Source organism: Bos mutus, chromosome 7 (genome assembly GCF_027580195.1).
Source record: "Bos mutus isolate GX-2022 chromosome 7, NWIPB_WYAK_1.1, whole genome shotgun sequence".
NCBI classification, from domain to species: Eukaryota; Metazoa; Chordata; class Mammalia; order Artiodactyla; family Bovidae; genus Bos; species Bos mutus.
In genome coordinates this window covers 19,780,709-19,789,543 of record NC_091623.1, presented here as the reverse complement: position 1 = coordinate 19,789,543, position 8,835 = coordinate 19,780,709, and the positions used below count along the sequence as shown (strand labels likewise).

The 8,835-nt window shown below is 42.4% G+C and overlaps 1 pseudogene; it reads right to left on the bottom strand.

The window, feature by feature from the left end:
* Nucleotides 1–7,808: 7,808 nt before the first annotated feature.
* LOC102265180 (BOS complex subunit TMEM147-like) lies at nt 7,809–8,481 on the bottom strand (annotated as a pseudogene).
* Between the last annotated feature and the right edge of the window lie 354 nt (nt 8,482–8,835).

Genomic DNA, 8,835 nt, shown 5'->3' with positions numbered 1-8,835 from the left:
GTCAGCTGACTGAGTTTATGAATTTAATCTTTTCACAACAAAACGTCTGGCTTTAACGGTAATTGGGGGAATTGAACAGCAATTGCATCATGGTGTTGTTTCAGGATGCATATCCAGCTTTTCCTAACTATCCAAAGGGAACATTTTAATCAAGGACACTACACCGATCTTCAGATGATGACACTTAGAGCTGTGCTGTTTCTTATAGTAGACACTGGCCGTGGAAATCTACCAGAAACTTGAGATGTGGTTCTTCTGAATTGGCATGAGCCCATTCTTCTGACTAAGCATAAAATACACCAAATTTCAAAGACTTAGTATGAAGAAAAAAAATGCAAAATACCTTATTTTATATTGATCCCATGGTAAAATTATAAAGAGTCTAGATAGACTACATTCAGTAAAATGCTATTAAAATTAATGTCACCTGTTTCTTTTTATTTTTTTAAACTTGGCTCCTAGGAAATTTAAAAATACATATGTGGCTAACATTTGTGGCTTTGGTTGTATTACTTTTGGGTGGTGCTGGTTTAGAGTCAATGAAGAAGTGACTGTCTGCTGAGACAGGACATAGCAACCAAAGGAGAAGTCATCTCTCCTTTTAATTAGTTTTGTAATAGCAACAGATTCCATGTCAGACATTTAAAAGAGACAAGGCTATTCTCTTCAGTCAAGCAAAACTCCCACTGTGGTTCCTAAGAGTTCTGCCTGAGTGAAACAAATGAGATTAGGCCCATGATGTTTACTTCAGAAGAAAACATTCTCTTTTCTGAAACTTTCTTAGTACACTGTTGGCTACCAGGCTATGGAAGTGCAGAACCAAGACATGATGAAAGAACAATAAAGGAACAATTTGAAAGTGTTGTTTTGAAACATGTAACGAGTGCTGTCAGCGCTGGTTCTTTGCATTTTGTACATTTCCATTTCCTGACTGCAGTTTAAGAACATTTCACTGCATGTTACTATCAATCATCCTTAACCTACAAGTGCACTGCACCTTAGTAACAGTTAATTGGCATATTTAAAGTAAATAGCTACTTAGTTTTGTTGTGAAGGTTTTGCATACAAATCTCTAACACCACACGCTTTGTTTGTTTCAATAACAAATACCCGTGTCTGCACCACTGCCACTTCTGTCAGTAGATGAATAGAGATGCAATCGCACTGAAATACCCGCCCCGGGAAACGACAGCCCGAGTGACGTGCAGTGCGTAAGCAGGCCCTCCTTGCTCCTCAAAGATGCCCACACAGAGGGAAGAACACAAACACAGGAAAAGGAGAGCCAATGGCAAGTTTGAGAAGGATGGTCAAGAAGAAAGAGAGGAAAAAAAAAAAGTTACAACTTTGCCTATGCATTTTCTGTGTGTTAAGCTGAAAGTCAAAGTGTTAGCTGCCCAGCCGTGTCCGACTCTTTGCGACCCCATCGACTGTAGCCCACCAGGCTCCTCTATCCATGGGATTCTCCAGGCAAGAATACTGGAGTGGGTTGTTGTGACCTTCTCCAGGGGATCTTCCCAACCCAGGGATCAAACCTGGGTCTCCTGCATTGCAGCCAGATTCTTTACCATCTGAGCCACCAGGGAAGCCCTAATAAGCCGAAAGGGACATTGTTTAGCTGACATTGTCTTGGCCTCTGCCATTTGTTCAATGTCAGGTTCACACTCGGCAAGCTTCCCAAAGCTCAGGGAGAGATATCATTGCAATCTTCTTTCCCCCTGGAGCCCAGCAGCAAGTGGAGTTGTGCCTCTTCCTTGGGCACCAGAGCTAAAATGGGAATGGGTTAGGTAATTGACTAAAAAAAAATAAGATTAATAATAAGATGACGTGAACTTCTTTCCAAATGAGACATCAATAGAGTTATAATATATACCTTAAGAACAAACAATCCATATTACATTTTGGGTGAACTCCTATATCTCCAATACCTAGGAGGATGAATGCTAACCTGAGTCCCAACAATTTTTTACTACCCACGCCAAGAAGTCAAAAAAGACCATATGGTAGTTATGTGTTTGTGTGTGTGTGTGTGTGTGTGTGTGTGCGTGCATGCGTGCACATGCACATACCCATATCGTGAATTATATGAAGTGCTACTGATTCCTCTAGTCACAATTCTGAAATAGATTTTCCAGAGAAGAAAGAATACAAATGGTTTTTCCACGTGGATCATTATTAGATTCTGTAAGAACCCTAAATGGCAACCCACTCCAGTACTCTTGCCTGGAAAATCCCATGGGCAGAGGAGCCTGGTGGGCTGCTGTCTACGGGGTCGCACAGAGTCGGACACGACTGAAGCGACTTAGCAGCAGCAGCAGCAAGAACCCTAAAAACTTAGAGGGTCTTAAATAAATTAACAATATCATTAATAATGGTAGTAAAATTAGAAATCAGAAATCACAGTAATACTATTGTTACCACAAATAACATTATTTCAACTCTATTCAAAGGTTCAAGAAGAAAAATGAACAGTTGTTATAGAAATAACCTGGAGATGATTTCTATTATTATTTCTTTGACAAAATTCAAATCTGAGATACCAAAAAACATTTCACTTAGAACATCATTGAGATATATCATTACTAAGCACGCTTTGAGACTTTTATTATGCACTACCAGCAATGGCTGGAGAAGGCAATGGCACCCCACTCCAGTACTCTTGCCTGGAAAATCCCATGGACGGAGGAGCCTGGTAGGCTGCAGACCATGGGGTCTCGAAGAGTCGGACACGACTGAGCGACTTCCCTTTCACTTTTCCCTTTCATGCATTGGAGAAGGAAGTGGCAACCCACTCCAGTGTTCTTGCCTGGAGAATCCCAGGGACGGGGGAGCCTGGTGAGCCGCCGTCTATGGGCCCACACAGAGTCGGACACGACTGAAGCGACTTAGCAGCAGCAGCAGCACCAGCAATGGCATTTTCAGTGTCTGGAACATGCCAACACATCCTGCAAAGGTAAGAGTGACCTGAGCATGTGTCCTTCATCCACTTCCATGCATTGTGTCTATCTTATAAGGAAAAAGGAGGAACACTGATAATAATGTCATTTCAAACATCAGAAAATGTGAAGAAGGGAACCTCTCTTTCTCAATAAAACTATCAGGAAGAATGTCCCATCTGTTTCTAAGTTTCTAGTATTGAACTCTTCAGTTGAGGTCCACAGTCTTTCATGGTTCACTGTCAATTTCTAAATAGATGTTTGCCATCACTAACTTAAAACTAAAAACCCAGAATTCCTGGTGTTGCCAAGGTTCTATTTCCAATGAAGCTTTTCCATATCTATTGGGAGCAACACCCACCAGGCTGATATGGGGGAAGTACGTGCCTCTGTGTCACACAGGCTGTTCACTTCAGGACTTCATCCTGTTCCTTCTCCTGTATAGTATTTCCAAGATGTATTTCCAAGTATTTCCAAGATCCCTTTCCTTTCACAACTATGGTTGAAGCTCCTGAGTAAGGATTAACACATAATAAATAGATGACTGCTCTAACCTCCTTGCTGTGGATGGATTCATTGTCTCTATTTTGATCCATCTTATATAAAATGAAATTATGAACTCTACAGTGGTGCTTCTCACAGACACAGAAAACAAACTGTGGTTACCAAAGAGGAAAAGGGATGGGAGAGGGATAAATTAGGATTTGGGGATTAGCAGATAGGCAATGGCACCCCACTCCAGTACTCTTGCCTGGAAAATCTCATGAACTGAGGACCCTGGTGGGCTGCAGTCCATGGGGTCGCTAAGAGTCGGACACGACTGAACGACTTCACTTTCACTTTTCACTTTTGTGCACTGGAGAAGGAAATAGCAACCCACTCCAGTGTTCTCGCCTGAAGAATCCCAGGGGTGGGGGAGCCTGGTGGGCTGCCACCTATGGGGTCGCACAGAGTCGAACACAATTGATGAAACTTAGCAGCAGCAGCAGCAAATACCAACTACTATGTATAAAATAAACTAGGACCTACTATAAAGCACAGGTAACTATATTCAATATCCTGTAATAAAACATAATGGAAACAATATGAAAAAAAATTACATATAAACAGATAAATACTGAATCACTTTACCAGACACTAACACAAAGTTGGAACAACTTCTCGTCAATAAAAAACTCGATAAAAATAAAGTGGCGCTTCTTAAACTCTCTTTGGTAGTGAACACAGTTTTTATTTCCTCCAATCTATAAGGGACTGAAACTTTGGTAAACTGAGACAAAATAAGTTTCTGAGAAAGTGATTCACCTGCTTGGATGTCACAGTTAAGTCAAATTACTATGGAAATTTCTAAACGATGACTCTCAATTTCTGTGTCTATCATAGACCTTTTACCAGTCTGCTCATCCAATTCAGTCTTCTGACAACACTCTGAGTGGCACCAATGAGCTACCTTCTATTAAATCACCATGAGTTTCTAGGCTTGCCATTTATACTTCTAGTCCAAGCACCAAAAGTAAATACAAACCTAAATTAATTGTTCAAATGAGTTGTATCTAGGAAAGACCTGAAAAGCTATTTTCTTTCCCATTAAATAATCTCTGATCACAAAATGCTTTATAATTATACAGGTGTTAGGAGAAGGGGGCAACCGAGGATGAAATTGTGGGATGACATCACTAACTCAATGGACATGAGTTTACACAAACTCAGGGAGACAGTGAAGGACAGGGAAGCCTGGCATGCTGCAGTCCACGGGGTCATGAAGAGTCAGACATGACTTAGTGACTGAACAACAACAAAGATACTAAAAGCCCAGAGATAAAATAGTCAAAGATCTTTTGGCAAAGAGGTAACAGTACCATGATCAAAGTATTAGAAGGCAGGAGAAGACCTGAGAATATTGTGGCCACAGAAGTCACATGGAAAAGCAGAGAAATAACAAACAAAAAACCCAACCAAGCTTCTTTTAAACATTTTTAAGAATGTTCTACAAAGGGGACACACAAACTGTACCTAAGATCTCATCACCAAGACGGCCAAATCCATAACCGCAGGCAATATAGCAATAAATATTACACAGTTAAGTTCTCCTGTGAACTCTCCCTTTATAGCTAGTAAGCTTTTCAAAAGTCATCAAACTGTTTACTCTGTTTTATATAAACAAAATACCCAGATGAATCCCTGAAATTTCAACCGTATTGACTGATATCATCACATTGCAGAAATACAGAGAGACATCTCAGTGCGATGCTCACCCTCCAGCTGTGCCTGGGTACACCATTTGTTTTATGGACTAAAATTCAGAGCTAGTGATACCCTCACTCCTGGGCTCAAAGAGTCATAATAATCCCCTTCCTTCTGGGTTCCCTTGCTTGAGCCAGATTACTTTTCATACTGTTACTTCATATACTTTGCAACGCGATCACATCGCATTTTTCTTCAAAACTCTGGCAGATTGTTTGGGCTAGAGATAGATGGAGACAAGAGGCACCATCTGGTGCAAGATCTTTATTCCTTGTTAACACTACAGGAGTTCTGGTATTTTACATGGTTCATGTAGTAGCAAAGTTTTTTTTTTATATATAAAGATTGAGAAGGTGTAAGATGATCAAAGGGCCTTGGCACTGTGTGATCACATCACTGCTTTCCTTGGTGTGGAGTTTTTTGTTGTTGTTGTTGTTATTGTTGTTGGTTTTTAATTTTTTTTCAATTCAGATAACCAGTGGCATATGGTTTCACGATTCACAAAGATGGTCCTTGACTATAGATTTGACGATCTCAACATAACTTCCGGGCTTGCCAGAGCTATGTTACAGCAGAGAGAGCAAATAGCTCATGATATTTCTCCTCTGATGAGTAAGCTCCAAAATCGCAGGTTTAAATTTGATCTGGTTTTGAAAGAAAAGGAGCTTTGTCCTCCCATGCCAGCACCCATGCTTTTTCGTTGTCAGAGATGAGTGTCTATTTCTGTATCATTGACCCATGGCTTCAGAGACCAAAAGCTCAAACAACGCCCAGGTGAATCCTGTTGACTCAGACTGAATACACACTTGCTCTTGGCCAAAGCTTTCTATTCTTTGGAATTCCAAGCACTTCCTGAAATTTAGCTTATGTTCTAAAAATCTGGTGGCTGTTTAATAGAAAAAATGTTCACCATCCATATACAATTCAAGTCAGTAGTTTCTAACAGAATTAGCTAAGCATTGGGAGCCAGATTTGCCTGATGATGCTAAACAAACTCTCAGCTACCTTGTGAGGATAAGTGAAAAAATGAAGTGGAATCGTGTGTTGAAAACAAACCAAAACACCTTTAAAAAAAGGTGTGGTTTATACAAGTTAATTTTGACTGTAATTTAAGAATGAAGTTAAAGGAAGCCTTCACCTGTTGATCCCTGATTTCAGAAGGCTACTTGGAGTTACCGCTCTTGGTATGTGTTGCCAAAAAATCCAAAGCATCTTTCCAATGAACAGATTAATTCCATCTTAATCTCTGTGCTCTGCTTTGCTATCACCCTCTACACACATGGTCCTCATTCCCGTCTCCTCTTAGCTATTTCTGATGCTTTTGTTAATCCCAAATTAAACCCTCACTTCTGTCTCATGCTTCCTCTGGATACTTTCTTACCTCAAGGCTCACCTTTTTACACAGTGTTCAGGCCCATGAATTAAGGTATTTTTTCTACTGAGTCCTTTGATCACTTGGCCCTGCCTTCCACCCTTCCCTCACTGAAAGCCTCCTTTATTGATAACACAAAATGGTGCGATATCAGTGGATATGACTTGAAACAAAGAAGGAAAAGAAGAAATAGCAGAATATGTCTAAGAGAAAGAAGGTGCTACGTTGAAGGAAGCAGATGTCAATATGACAGCAGATGGCGTAGATAAACCCGGTACTGATACGGTCAGCTTGTTGCATTTGCCACATGGTTACAACTGCAAACTCCTTACGTACAAAACTCCAAAGTATAGCAAGCTTTGCAGGTGGTTATTCACTGATGCTCTGAGATCAAGAGCGACGCCACAATCAATTCTTTCTATATTTGTCCAAGAGGCAGAGTACCTCACAATGTGTAGGTCATTCTTCTTAAAAGCTAATGATCTGTGAGGAGTCTTATTTTTGTGTTAACAGTAAACAGTCTCCTTCAAAGTTCAAAGGAGACATATCTATATATTCCTCACATCCCTCAGATTCAGTTTTGTAATAGGACACATGTTTTTCTTAGGCAGATACCCCCAAATAAAAAGCGAGTGGATTATCACTCTGTCTTGATAATTAGGGAAAAGCAATGTCCCTGTGGCAGTCTATTCCTCGTCCACTCTGTGTGTGGTAGGTGAAACAGAAGGTGGAGTCCGAGCAGTGACCAGCATCACTGTGCTTTAAATGCAATAACTTTTGAAATCCAGACTTGGGAGAGAAATCTGAAACTGGGGACAAATTTAGGTTCCCAGTTGCTGTCAATAAGTAGATCATCCCCAAATCGCCAATGGTTCAAAGTGAAGTGAAGTCGCTCAGTCGACCCCAAGGACTGTAGCCTACCAGGCTCCTCCATCCATGCGATTTTCCAGGCAAGGATACTGGAGTGGATTGCCATTTCCTTCTCCAGGGGATCTTCTCGACCCAGGGATCGACCCAGGTTCTCCTGCATTGTAGGCAGACGCTTTTACCATCTGAGACACCAGGGAATTAATGGTTCCAAAGTAAATATAAAATAAAGACCACACTTATCAAATTGACATTTATAGCTCTCTGCAATCTGATAGCAACCTATTGCTCCACAAAAAAAAAAAAAAAAAAAAATTTAACTTTCCAAATGCTGTTTACTTCACTGAACCTGGGGACAGGAAGAAGGTATGTGAAAGTCTGGGATGCCAAGCCTAGGCACGCACGTTGACAACAGCAGTATACAGGGTCAAGGTGCTGAGGGCAGAAGCCCGGTCACCAGCACTCAAGCCAGCAGTGCCGTCCAGCTGCCCAGGGAACACAGGTGGATGAAGGTCTCCGTGACAAAGGCCTTGTAGATGCTAAGGAACATCAGGAGGAGGACTGCTGGTCGCTGAGTGTGGTGCAGGTCGCAGCATGTTATCATCCACACCTGGGCAAAGCCGACGAAGCAATGGACCAGACTGATGTTGGAGTCGATGCTCATCTGGATGTATTTCCAGTCAAACTCAACGCCCCTGAGCTCCAACCAAGAGGGGGATGCCACAGGACATAATGAGCTGAGCGGTGGCCCAGCCCAGGGCAACCATGATCTTGTATTCCCCCTTGCCAGCATTCCAGGACACGACAAGGTTTAGGCCCATCAGGGTCTGCCATGTCCACACTGGCCTTCATGAACTCCCCAATGAGGTCACAGATGCCGCCTTCCCAGGTGGGAAAGAAAGTGGCCAAGAACAGCACCTTGCACAGCTGCACAAACAGGTGGGTGACCCCGGGCTGGACACACTTCCAGAAGGCACTGGACTCAGACAGGCCACTGTACTTGTAGGTGGTGGAGTAGGGGGAGTAGATCAGGGCAAAGCAGTTCCGGAAGTGGAAGAGCGTCATGAAGCCGGCCGCCCGGCCCGCCGGAGCGCGCCTCTCAGCCTCAGTGGCCTCTCAGCCTCAGTGGCCTGGTGCCCGAGCCCAGGCCTGGCGCCCGCCTGCCTCCACCAGGGCCCGTGCGGCCTTCTGGGAGCTGGGTTCCTGTTCCAACATTTTAAACTGCTGTTTTCATTCCATTTCCTGCAGAAAAATCTATTTACTGTTACTTCAAAACATTATATGTACTCCAGGGGCTACAATTCTGTTTACATGTATCCCTTTTGAGACCCCCACCTCTTTAAGTCAGTTCAGTTAAGTTCAGTTCAGTCGCTGAGTAGTGTCCGACTCTTTGCGACCCCATGAATCGCAGCACGCCAG